The 10,164-nt window shown below is 55.9% G+C and overlaps 1 long non-coding RNA gene across 1 annotated transcript in view; it reads right to left on the bottom strand.

Moving 5' to 3' along the window:
* Positions 1-1,007: 1,007 nt before the first annotated feature.
* LOC309631018 overlaps positions 1,008-10,164 on the bottom strand; it is a 31,237-nt gene continuing 22,080 nt past the window's right edge. Inside the window, exons 2-3 of the long non-coding RNA XR_014246023.1 lie at positions 2,304-2,429; positions 1,008-1,144 (exon numbers count right to left, since the gene is read on the bottom strand). This is a non-coding gene — a long non-coding RNA (uncharacterized lncRNA). The remainder of the gene's footprint in view (positions 1,145-2,303; positions 2,430-10,164) is intronic.

The raw sequence follows: 10,164 nt of genomic DNA, 5'->3' as shown, positions 1-10,164 counted from the left end.
AAGAGGCATGTGCAGAGGCAGGGCCTTTGTCCAGCAAACGTCCCCTGCCCCTCGGGCCCCACTCTGTCGCGGCCAGAACTGCCCTGGGGACCCCATCAGAGCCAACCACGCCCCGAGCTCCAGGCCCGGGTGGAGTGTGGCCAGGTCCGGGGCTCTGTGACCTGCTCCAGGTTGGAGAGATTCTGGGGTTCAGGATTCAGTTCCAGGCGAGGCCCCTGTAAGCAGGTGAGCAGCAGGCAGTGGCCAGGGGCGGGGTCCAGGGAGCAGCACACACGCATCAACCTCAGGCCCAGGCCTGATCCCGCCTCGGGCCTCAGTGCCTGTGGAAGTTCCCATTATTGGAAACGCCTGTCAGGAACCCTCCGAGCCTTGGTCGTCTCCATGGATACGAGTCTATAGTTGCAGGGCCTGCATCAGTGTCCTGGGGCTGCCGTAACACATGACCACACTGGGTGGATTAAACATCAGTTCTGGAGGCTGGAAGTTGGAATCAAGGTGTCAGCAGGGCCATGCTGTCTCCCAGAGTTCTGGGGGTGGATCCTTCCTTCCTTTTCAGCTGCTGGTGGCTCCTGGCATCCTTGGCCCGTGGCTGCGTCCCTCCCGTGTGCCTGTGTGTCACGTCTCCCTCTGCTTTCTCATAAGGACACCAGGCATTGGATTCAGGGCCCCCTAATCCAAGATAATCACATCTTGAGGTCCTTAAAGTAATTGCATCTGCAAACACCCATTAAGGTCACTTGCGCAGGTCCCAGGGGTCATAACCCTAAGCCGTGTGACTTGCATCAAGCCACTGTCCTTCTCTGCCCTTCTGCTTACTCATCCCTGATCCTCCCTCAGCGGGTTGCTGGACGGGCCAGATGAGTCTCATGCCCGCCGTGGCACCTGTCTGCAGTGGGCATCCCAGGAGGCAAATTTCAGACTAAGAGTTTGGATCAGCTGGGTGGGAACAGACACTGGCCAGGGCAGCCAGGGCCTGGATGGCACACAAAGCGCTCCAGGGCCACCCTGGGCAGAGGTGACTGGTCCCTCCCAGCAAAGCACAGGCCTCCCCCTCCCCCTGGAGGGAGGCAGGACAAGGTCACTTCCAAGGACACGTTCAGGTCTCAAACCAAGATGCCCTCTCTTTCCTGCTCCTCCATCCAAGCTGAAAGAGATCGCAAACCAAATTAGCCAAAGACTTAACAGGAATTGATTTTAATTTAAAGCCCTTTAAGTGCTTTCTCCCCCCAGATGAAAGGAGAGTAGAATGAAATCTGTTTTCCTGATTGCTCCGATAACTGTATCTGATCTAATTTTCTGCCCCACGCCATCTCCTCCTGATGGGTCAGCTTTTCGTATTGTCTCTTGGTGATTACTGAGCTTACACTCCAAACTGCAAAGGAAATCTAATTTCTGCTTTTATTCCAACCTTGTACTTCTCACACACTCTAATAAATATTCCCCTGAATTCAAACTCTTACATCCAGAGCTATTCACAGCAAGTTCTGAAACAGGGGCCTGTGGGCTGTTATTTACCCTCCAACTCAGGCACCGCCTCGGGGCAAGCCACCCCTGTTTTTGGAAGACCGCGCAATTTCGACTGTGAGGAGGTCTTGGAATCAGCACTGTGTTGGGGGAGCACCTGGAGGGAGCACGTGCAGTGCTTCAGAGAGAGCCTGAGTCACAAGGTTCCCCCGGTCCCCAGGGTCCCCTGCGTGGTCCTCGGCGCCAAATCCCATTGACCAGTCTGGATGTGCTCAGGGACACGCCTGCCCCCTCCCAGACCCCAGGCCCTGTAAGCGGCGGGTCTGCTTCTTCACCCCATCTCTCCTGCCCCGCACACCCCGGCAGCTGCAGGCCAGCGGTCCCTCCAGGGCCGGGCGCTCGGCGGCGCTCAGAAATCCATCGCACCTCCCCTCCTCACCCACGATCTGACTCCCACTCGCCGAGAAAATCGAGGCCCAGCTGCGCATGTACCACCTCCCCCAGCAGTAGAAGAAGGGTCCGTCCTCCCCAACAGGGCCAGTCTCCCCACCCCCAGTCACAGCCTCACTCCTGTGTCCTCACCTTGACCTTGTCCCGGGTTCCTCTGCCCTTGGCATTTCAGCTGCCCCAGGTGGCTCCTTTCTCAGCACCATCCCCCAACCTGCGCCCACCCTGGATGTCTTCACCCTTTCCCAGTGCTCAAGGTCAGGCTCCGTAAGGGGATGCTCTGTGTTTGCTGCCCCTTCTTTCTTCCCACCTGGTGGCCACTTGCTGAGGTCACTCAAGATCAAGCAACCCACCCTCACCATCCTCGCTGGGACTCACGCCTGTTTTCTTACCTGTTCAAGAACCATCCTTTTCCAGACCGGAGTCTGGAATTTGGATGGCTGGCTTTTAGAAATGATGTTAAAGTGTGAATTCCATCTGATCTCCATCTGATCCAACTGATCATCTTGCGCCTGGAACTTAGAACCATAAAATATTGAGCTGAAAAGGACCTGCCAGGATTACCTGGCCCAAAATGCCATGGCATGTGATGTCACTATGCAATAGGAGAGGATAATGGCAGTTACTATAAAAGCTCCAGCTGGGGCCCAGAGAGGGATAGCAACTTGCAAAGACACACAGCACCCATGGTCCTGATCCCCCTGGACCAGCACTGTCCTCATATTGTTCTTGTGGCCACAGACCCCGCCTGGTTCCATGACAGCCTCCACTTTCTCACCCTTACGACTTCCAGGTAAGCAAGACAGGGGCAGTTTTTGTTGCTGCATTTCTAACATAAAAAGAAAAATGCTTTTAAGGATATTTAAGTCTCTTTCGCTGGTGACTCCTGCAGCCTGGATGAAAGAGCCTTGATTTCCCCCCAGAGAGGGTGTCTGTGCATACCTGGAATCGTCCATGTTCCTTTTGATCGTGTTTGTTAGCAAGTTCCCTTCAGAGATCAAAGCTGGCAAGGTGGACAGGCCCCTTTGAAGTTTCCTGGGGTTTTCTGAGACACAGGTCCTGACAGCCACAGTGTTTTGCTCCAAAGGAAGAGGTTGGCAGGTGGACCCCCAAGGCCTCTGAGCAGGACTTTTACCTTTATAAATACTTCTCCGTGGGAGCACTCACTGGCCGCCCCTGGAATGACCACATGTAGGAGGCATGTGCGGGGTCTGCCTGACCACCCGTCGTTCCCCAAATTTCCTCTGAAAATGACCCTCTCCCCAGCCCAGTGATCCTGTAAGTGGGAGTTGGGATTGTAAGTGTGGCAGTGGACACGTGACCTAGGCCAGCCAATGAGCGTCACCCAGCCTCTGGAACATTGACTAGCCAGGGATGGACACATGACCCAGGCCACCAGTCTGAGTGCTGTGGGAGATTTAGAAGTTTATTGAAAAGAGGGTTGCTTTATGCCTGGAGCTTTTTATGGCCATCTTTGTTCACCTGGAGAGACAGTCTACCTGAGGGTAATGCTACACAAGGGAAAACAGAGCAGAGAGGGAGAGGGAGGTGGTTCTAATAACCTTGTCTAACGTCCTGGATCCAGCTATGCCTGAAGTTCTTGAACCCCTTACATTTTCCAATTCTGTACTCCAATCAGTCATCCTGTTTCTTTGAGCAAGGTGTCTGCCACTTGCATACGAGTGAGGCCTGACCACCAGGCAACAGCCTCTCACAGAGGCTAGACTTGGAGCAGGGTAGCTGTCTCCCTGACCTCCTAGTGATGGAGCATCACGGTGGAGAGAACTCCTCCTCCATGCTCTCAGACACTCCCTCTGCCAGGACCCTGGTGCTTAGGAAGCCTGCACCACACCCTGCAGTGTTCACTGCGAGGTCCTGGTGCTACAGGGAGCAGGTCATGGCCGGAGACCACAACAAGTGGGGCCACCTTCCGGAAGGAAAACCCACCTGCTGAAACAAGAGTCCCCAAGAGGAGCCGCCCACCGTACTCTGGCCTGCCCACTGGTGCCCGAATGACCCCGCGAAGCAGTGCAGTTGTAAGCTGGGGTCTGTGTGTATTGAACCTGGGAACAGGCCACAGCTTTCAATGGATATTTTCATCAGGGGGTCCTCTGAGGTCCAGGGAAGTGCCACATGCGTGCAAGGCACAGCTCGGCCACGCTGGCCACGGCGGGTCTGGCCCGCTGTTGACAAGCACAGAGCCCCCCTGAGAGGCAGAGCAGACCCTCCCCGGCCATCTCCAGCTACACCCAGATCAGCCTTTGCGGGGCGGCCCACTGCTGGCTCTCTGGCGTGCCGACGCTGGTCCCAGGCCGACTGGGACCCGCCACCCACCCAGCTCTACCACACGGTTCCCTCCCCACCACGCACATCCGGCCACAGATATTATTCGGCCACACGACCCTCAGGTCTGAGAGCCAAACAGCCTGGAAATAGTGTGTGTGCTGAGGCGCCGTGACTGTCCTGGGGGCTGAGCGGGAGGGGAGGTGACACGACGACCCTCCGTAAATGCCCGAGGCTCACGCTGGCCTCTTTTAGAAGCAAACGCACAGTGAACTCATCCCTCGCCTCCCCTCCCCTCCCTCCACCTCCCCTGTGAAATCTATTTTAAAAGATCAGAATTATCTTTACATCCACCCCTGAAATGTGCTACAGGAGATAAGTGGGGCATAAACAGCTTGGGGCGGGGGAGGGGCGGTGGGTGAAGCTGGGAAGATGCGCTGGGGGCCGGGCTCTGATCAGTCCGAGGCCCCGTGTTCACTGGAGCCTCCACTCCCCCGGGGGAAGGCAAGGGAGCAGCATTCCGGGGTCCAGGCCCCCCGCACCTGTCTCCGCATCGGCCTCCTCCGGGAGCTTCGGCTGCCGTGTGGTCCCCTGTACCGGTGGGTGAAGCCCGCATCTGCGTGTCCCTGCCCTGCACTGGGGCCCTGCCAGCCTCGCCCCGGAGCCCAGCCCAGCAGGCCCGTTGGGGTGACAGTCGAGCACCCACCCGGGCTCTCCTCCTGGGCCTGGAGTCGGAAATCCTGAGTGGTGTGACCCCAAACTCCAGCCCAGCCGTTGCCCCGCTGGCTGCCCCACTGCGCTGGAACCCCATTCCCTTCGGCCCAGAGGACTGGGGATCGGCAGAGTGGGGCCCCCGGGAGGGGGCTGGCCTGTCTCCTTGTCCTTCCACGCGAGAGCCCCATTAGGCTCCCGCTGTCTGGTCCTCACGACCGCACCCTAGCCCGGGAGCCCCTGATGCGGCCCGCACCCCCTCCATCCCCCCCGCATCCCATCCAATGGATGCCTGCCTGGACCTCGGGTGCTGGAAGGGGGGCCGGCGGGAACCCCCTCGGAGCCCACGCTGCTCCTCCCTGAAGGAGGCCCTGGGGAGGTGAGGAGGGAGTCCACCCCTTCCTCATAGAGCCGCTCCTCCAAGCTGACCGCCTGCCCGCTCACCATCCCCGCAGCCTCGGCCACTGGGATTCGGTGCCAACCCTGTCCGAGGTGGAGAGCACAGAGCAGCCCCTCCCTGCGGGTGGGGAACAGTGCTGAGATCTGGAGGCTCCTGCTTCACTTACGTTTGGAACTTCTGGGGTCCCAGAGCCCCCGCTGGGCCCAGCCCCTGTCACGTGGCTTGGTCCATCCATCTGGTGGCTCTGTTTCCAGCTGGGCAGGGACCCCCCACCTCGGCCCACCGCAGTGTCCCCAAGCCCCCGACTCCACTAGGGTCCTGAGTCACAGGGGACTTTGCGGAGCTGGATGCCTGGTGCCATGTCCTCCCGTGGATGAATCCCCACCTTGGCTCCTTCCTCCCTGGGCCCGCCTCTTTCAGGAAGCCTTCCAGGATTACTCCCCCACACTGTAATGTCGCCCTTTGAACTCAGGAACTAGGCTGATCACGCCCACTGAGACTCTCTTTGTGCCTTACACATGCACACGCACGTACGCACGCACACACACCACTTGCACATCTCTTGACGGCTCCCGTAGCTGCTGTGAGTCGTGCTCGCCCTGAGCAACACTCCTGCTGTGGCTGTTCCAAGAAGGAAGCCTCCAGCAGCTCCCAGCTAACCTCTCCAGGCCCCCGAACCTGCCCCGTCTCCTGCACGGCGAGCCCCCACTCTCAGGCCCTGTATCCACCCTCCCACTCCTTTGCTTCAGTGTGGGGGTCTCAGAACCCACGGGTGCCCCTCTGAGGCCTGGCGGTGGCCTGCAGCCTGAAGACAGCAGTGTGCCCTGAGCTGGGCACTCTGGCCACGGGGCCAGGACCTTCACCAGCCAGCGTCAGGCAGCCTCCACCGTGGACGCCTTCCGGGTCCAGCCCCGAGCGCCCTGGCTGTGGTCACTGCCCAGGAGAAACTCCCAGCTTTGCGGAGCGGAGGGAGAGCCCTGCAGGGGCAGCTGGAGGGTCAGACGTGGCCCGTGTCGTCTCGCCCCTGCCCTCGGCCTGCGCTCGCGGGCTGAGCCGGACAGGCCCGGGCAGCAGCAGGGGATGTGCGGCGTCTTGTGTCCCGAGCTGAGTTGGAGGTTCTGGGTCAGTTGGGGACAGTGTGAGCCTGCGGTGTGTGGGGGGCGCTGGAAGGCCAGCGGCTGGGAGGCTGTGAATAACTCAGACAGTCCAGGCAAGAAGTGATGGGGCGAAGGCCAGCCCGGTGGAGTTCCAGGCTGCTCCTGCGACTGGACACCTCCTGGAGCCAAGCGTCTGCTAGTGTCCCCAGCTGGTGCCCAGGGTCACCTCGACTGCCCGCCTGAGTGCTGGCCAGCGTCGGGCCAGGTCAGCCCAGGCCTGAGCCGCAGCACTGACCACCTGCTCTGGACCCCGGGTCCTGGGGATCCCGCAGCCCTCACATCCTGAGACACCGAGGGAGGACCAGCGGGGCAGGGCCAGCACCCACTTGCCAGGCCAGCCTTTTATCTCCGATGAAACAATTTCTGAGCCAGCCGGGGCAGGAGGGAGGGCCCGACTCGTGCTCTGGACCACACCGCCGGCATCGTCCCTCTCAAGGCCAAGGGCAGACAGCAGCCTGGCCCAGGCCCACACGGGGCCCTTCTGGGAAGCGGAGCCGCGGTCTATTTCTGCTCTCTGACAGCACAGCAGAGGCAGCCGCTGTGACTTATCTCTGCCGCCCACGGGCGAGGCCACAGGAGCAGCTTTGTGCCCTTGGGCTCTGCGGCCTCCGCAAGGGCGGGTGGGGGAAGGGCTTTCACGAGCCCCCAGCCCTCACCCCCGCTCTGTGAGCCAAGGCGCCTGAGTCAACACCCCCCAGAAAGTCCCCAGGACCCCTGCCAGCCAGCCTCTTGACCCGAGCCCAGACGTCCCCGGAGATGTTTTCCACATGCCCACGCGGGGTCCTCGCTTCCTTAGGCTACGGCACCCAGTATCATTTGGGGGTCCTCCCACGGCCACCCCAGCACTTCCAGCCCCGGGCAGACAACGAGCATTAGCACAGAAATGAGAGCTTGGAGGAGGGGCAGGGCTTGAAAGAGCCAGCAGGATGCAGGGTAGCGACGTGGATGTGATGGTGGCTGTGACGGCTCGTGTGCGGCCACCGCGTCCTCCTGGGCCTCCTGTGACAGCAGTAGCCCTTCTGCAGCCTCTGGGTGAGCCTGCTAGAAACTCAAAGAGCCCCAGGGCCGGCGGGCCGGCTGCCCTCCTCGGATGACATGCCTCTCTCCCCAGGGCCCACCAGGAGTGGTGCTGCTGCCAGACCGGGCAGGGCTGAGGACACCACGCTGCGGCCCTCCGTGACGCCAGGTGACCCCAGTGACCCCAGCTGAGGTCTCCAAGAGCTGATCTGCTGGCTCTCAGCTGCCACCTCCCGCCTGGTGTGTCCTGGCTGGTCCCAGGGGCCAAGCCACACGGTGCAGCTGAGGCCGCCCCACGGAGGCCCACGCCGGGGTCACCGGTGGGTAACACGGCCACGTGTGGGCCACGTCAACTCGGGTAGCCCGGAGCTGTGCTCCCACGGGGGGCTCTGCAGCAACGGGTCCCTCTGCTTGTCGGATCAAAGCCTGACCCCTCCTCCTCCGGTCCACGGCACGGGGTGACCCTTGGTGGTCTGCAACTTCCGCCTCCAAATCAGGTCACAGGCTAGTTAGGGCACTTCACATCGGGCACCCGTCCAAGATTTCCATAAATAGAGAGACGGCCATGTGGTCTGCCTTATTTTCCACCAGCACAAACATGAACGTGGGAGAGGCAGCTCCCACTCTGGTCCCCAAAGCTTTCCTGGGGCTGGTGACACGGACTGCAGCAAATCCAGACATGGGCGTGATCGCCAGCCGTTGAAGCTGGTGCCCAGGAGTAAGCTGACATGTGACAAGCGTTCTCACTACACTGCAGAGACACTGGGTCAAGTTAACAGGACACTATAGATACACAGGTGACCTCATCTTCATCACTTTTCTGGAAGTAACTTTTACACAGGGCATAATGCACACATGTTCAGAGCACAATCTGATGAGTCAGTAACTGGATATACCCCATGACCACGACCACATTCAAGACAAGGCTCCAGAAAGTTCTCTCAGGCCCCACCCCCATAAGCAACCCCTATTGATTTCTGTCACCATTCATTAGTTTTGCCTCTTCTTGGACTTAATATACATAGTGTTATGCAGAAGACACTATTCTGTGTCTCTCTTCCTTCACTTAACAGATTTTGAGTGCATGCCCCTTTTCATTGCCTAGTAGTATTCCACTGTGTGACTATAGCACTGATTTTCCATCCAGTCTTCGGTTGAAGGGTATTTGAAGTTTTGGAGTTTTTTTTTTTTCAGTTATAGCTATTATCAACAAAGCTGCTATAAACATTTTTTTACGATTCTTTTTCTGGACATGTATTTTCACTCCTCTTGAGTAAATGGAATTTCTGAGTCATACAGTAGATATATATTTAATTTTATAAGAAATGGCCAAGCAGTTTTTCCAAGTGGCTGTGCAGTTCTGCAGTTCTGCAGTTCCCGAAGCAGCATTGGAGAGGTTCCAGCTGTTTCCCATCCTCATCCTTGTTAGGTGGTGTCGTGTTTTTTAATTTCAGCCACCTTGTCGGTGAGAAGTGCCATCTCCTTGTGGTTTTTATTGCCTGTCCCTAAAGACTAATGATGTCTAATGATTTCTAATGGTGTTGATTTTTGTTATTGATTAGGAAGGACCTTTATATGTTTAAGACAAAAGTCCTGTGTTAGGTATAGGTACTGTGAAACCTTTCCCCCTGTCTGTAGGTTGTATCTTTCTTTATCAGTGTCTTTCCATGAGCAGATGCTTATCATGTTAATGAAGGCTAATTGATCAGTTTTTCCTTTGGTTTTATTGCCTTTTGTGTCCTCCCTAAGAAATTCATCTCCTCTGTTTTCTTTTACAAGTTTTACAGTTTACATTTTGTACCTAGTGAATGGGTCTATGATGCAGCTCAAAGCTTTTTGTGCAGTGGGAGCGAAGGGTTGAAGTTCATTTTTTCTCCATCTGTTTATCCACTTGTTCCAATCATTTGTTGAGAAGCTTCTCCTTTCCTGACTGAACCGCCTCAGTGCCTCCTAGAAAATCAATTAACCATAGTGGTTTCCCAACATTGTGATGTACTAAATGTCACTTAATTGGACATTTGGAAAATGGTCGATTTTATGTTATGTGAATTTCATCTCAATTTAAAAAAAAAAAACACAATTAACCACATATCTGCATAGCCTCATATCTGGGCGTTCTGTTCTGTTCCATTGATGTAAACGTCTGTGCTTACACCAAATTCCCACTCTCCCAGTTACTGCACCTGTACTATTAGTCCAGAAATTAGGTAGTGTGAACCCTCCAACTTTGTTATTCTTCAAGAGTACTTGGCTAAGTGGGATTCTTTGCATTTTCACGTACCTTTCAGAATTGAGTCAACTTCTATAAAATGACTCCAGATTTTGATTCAGAATGGATCAATTTGGAGAGAATTAACATTTTAACAATTATATGCATCTTACCATCCATGAACAGGGTATGTCTGCACTTATTTACATCTTCAGCTTCCCTCAGCAATGTTTTATAGTTTTTAGCAGATAGGTTTTAGTGTACTTAAATTTATTCCTATGTATTTTATTTTTGACACTATTGTAGTAAGAGTTTTAAATTTTATTTTTCTAAGTATTTGTTGCTAGTATATGAAAATACAATGGATTATTTATGTTGACTTTGTATCCTGTGAACTTCCTAAATTTATATCTAGAGTAGGGTGTTTTGTGGTTGATTTTTTTAGGATTTCCCATGTAAACAATGATGTTTGTGAA

This window comes from Balaenoptera borealis, assembly GCF_965194805.1.
Source record: "Balaenoptera borealis genome assembly, chromosome: 6".
Taxonomy (NCBI): domain Eukaryota; kingdom Metazoa; phylum Chordata; class Mammalia; order Artiodactyla; family Balaenopteridae; genus Balaenoptera; species Balaenoptera borealis.
Note: the sequence above shows the minus strand (reverse complement) of the source record. Positions and strands in the feature narration are given on the sequence as shown.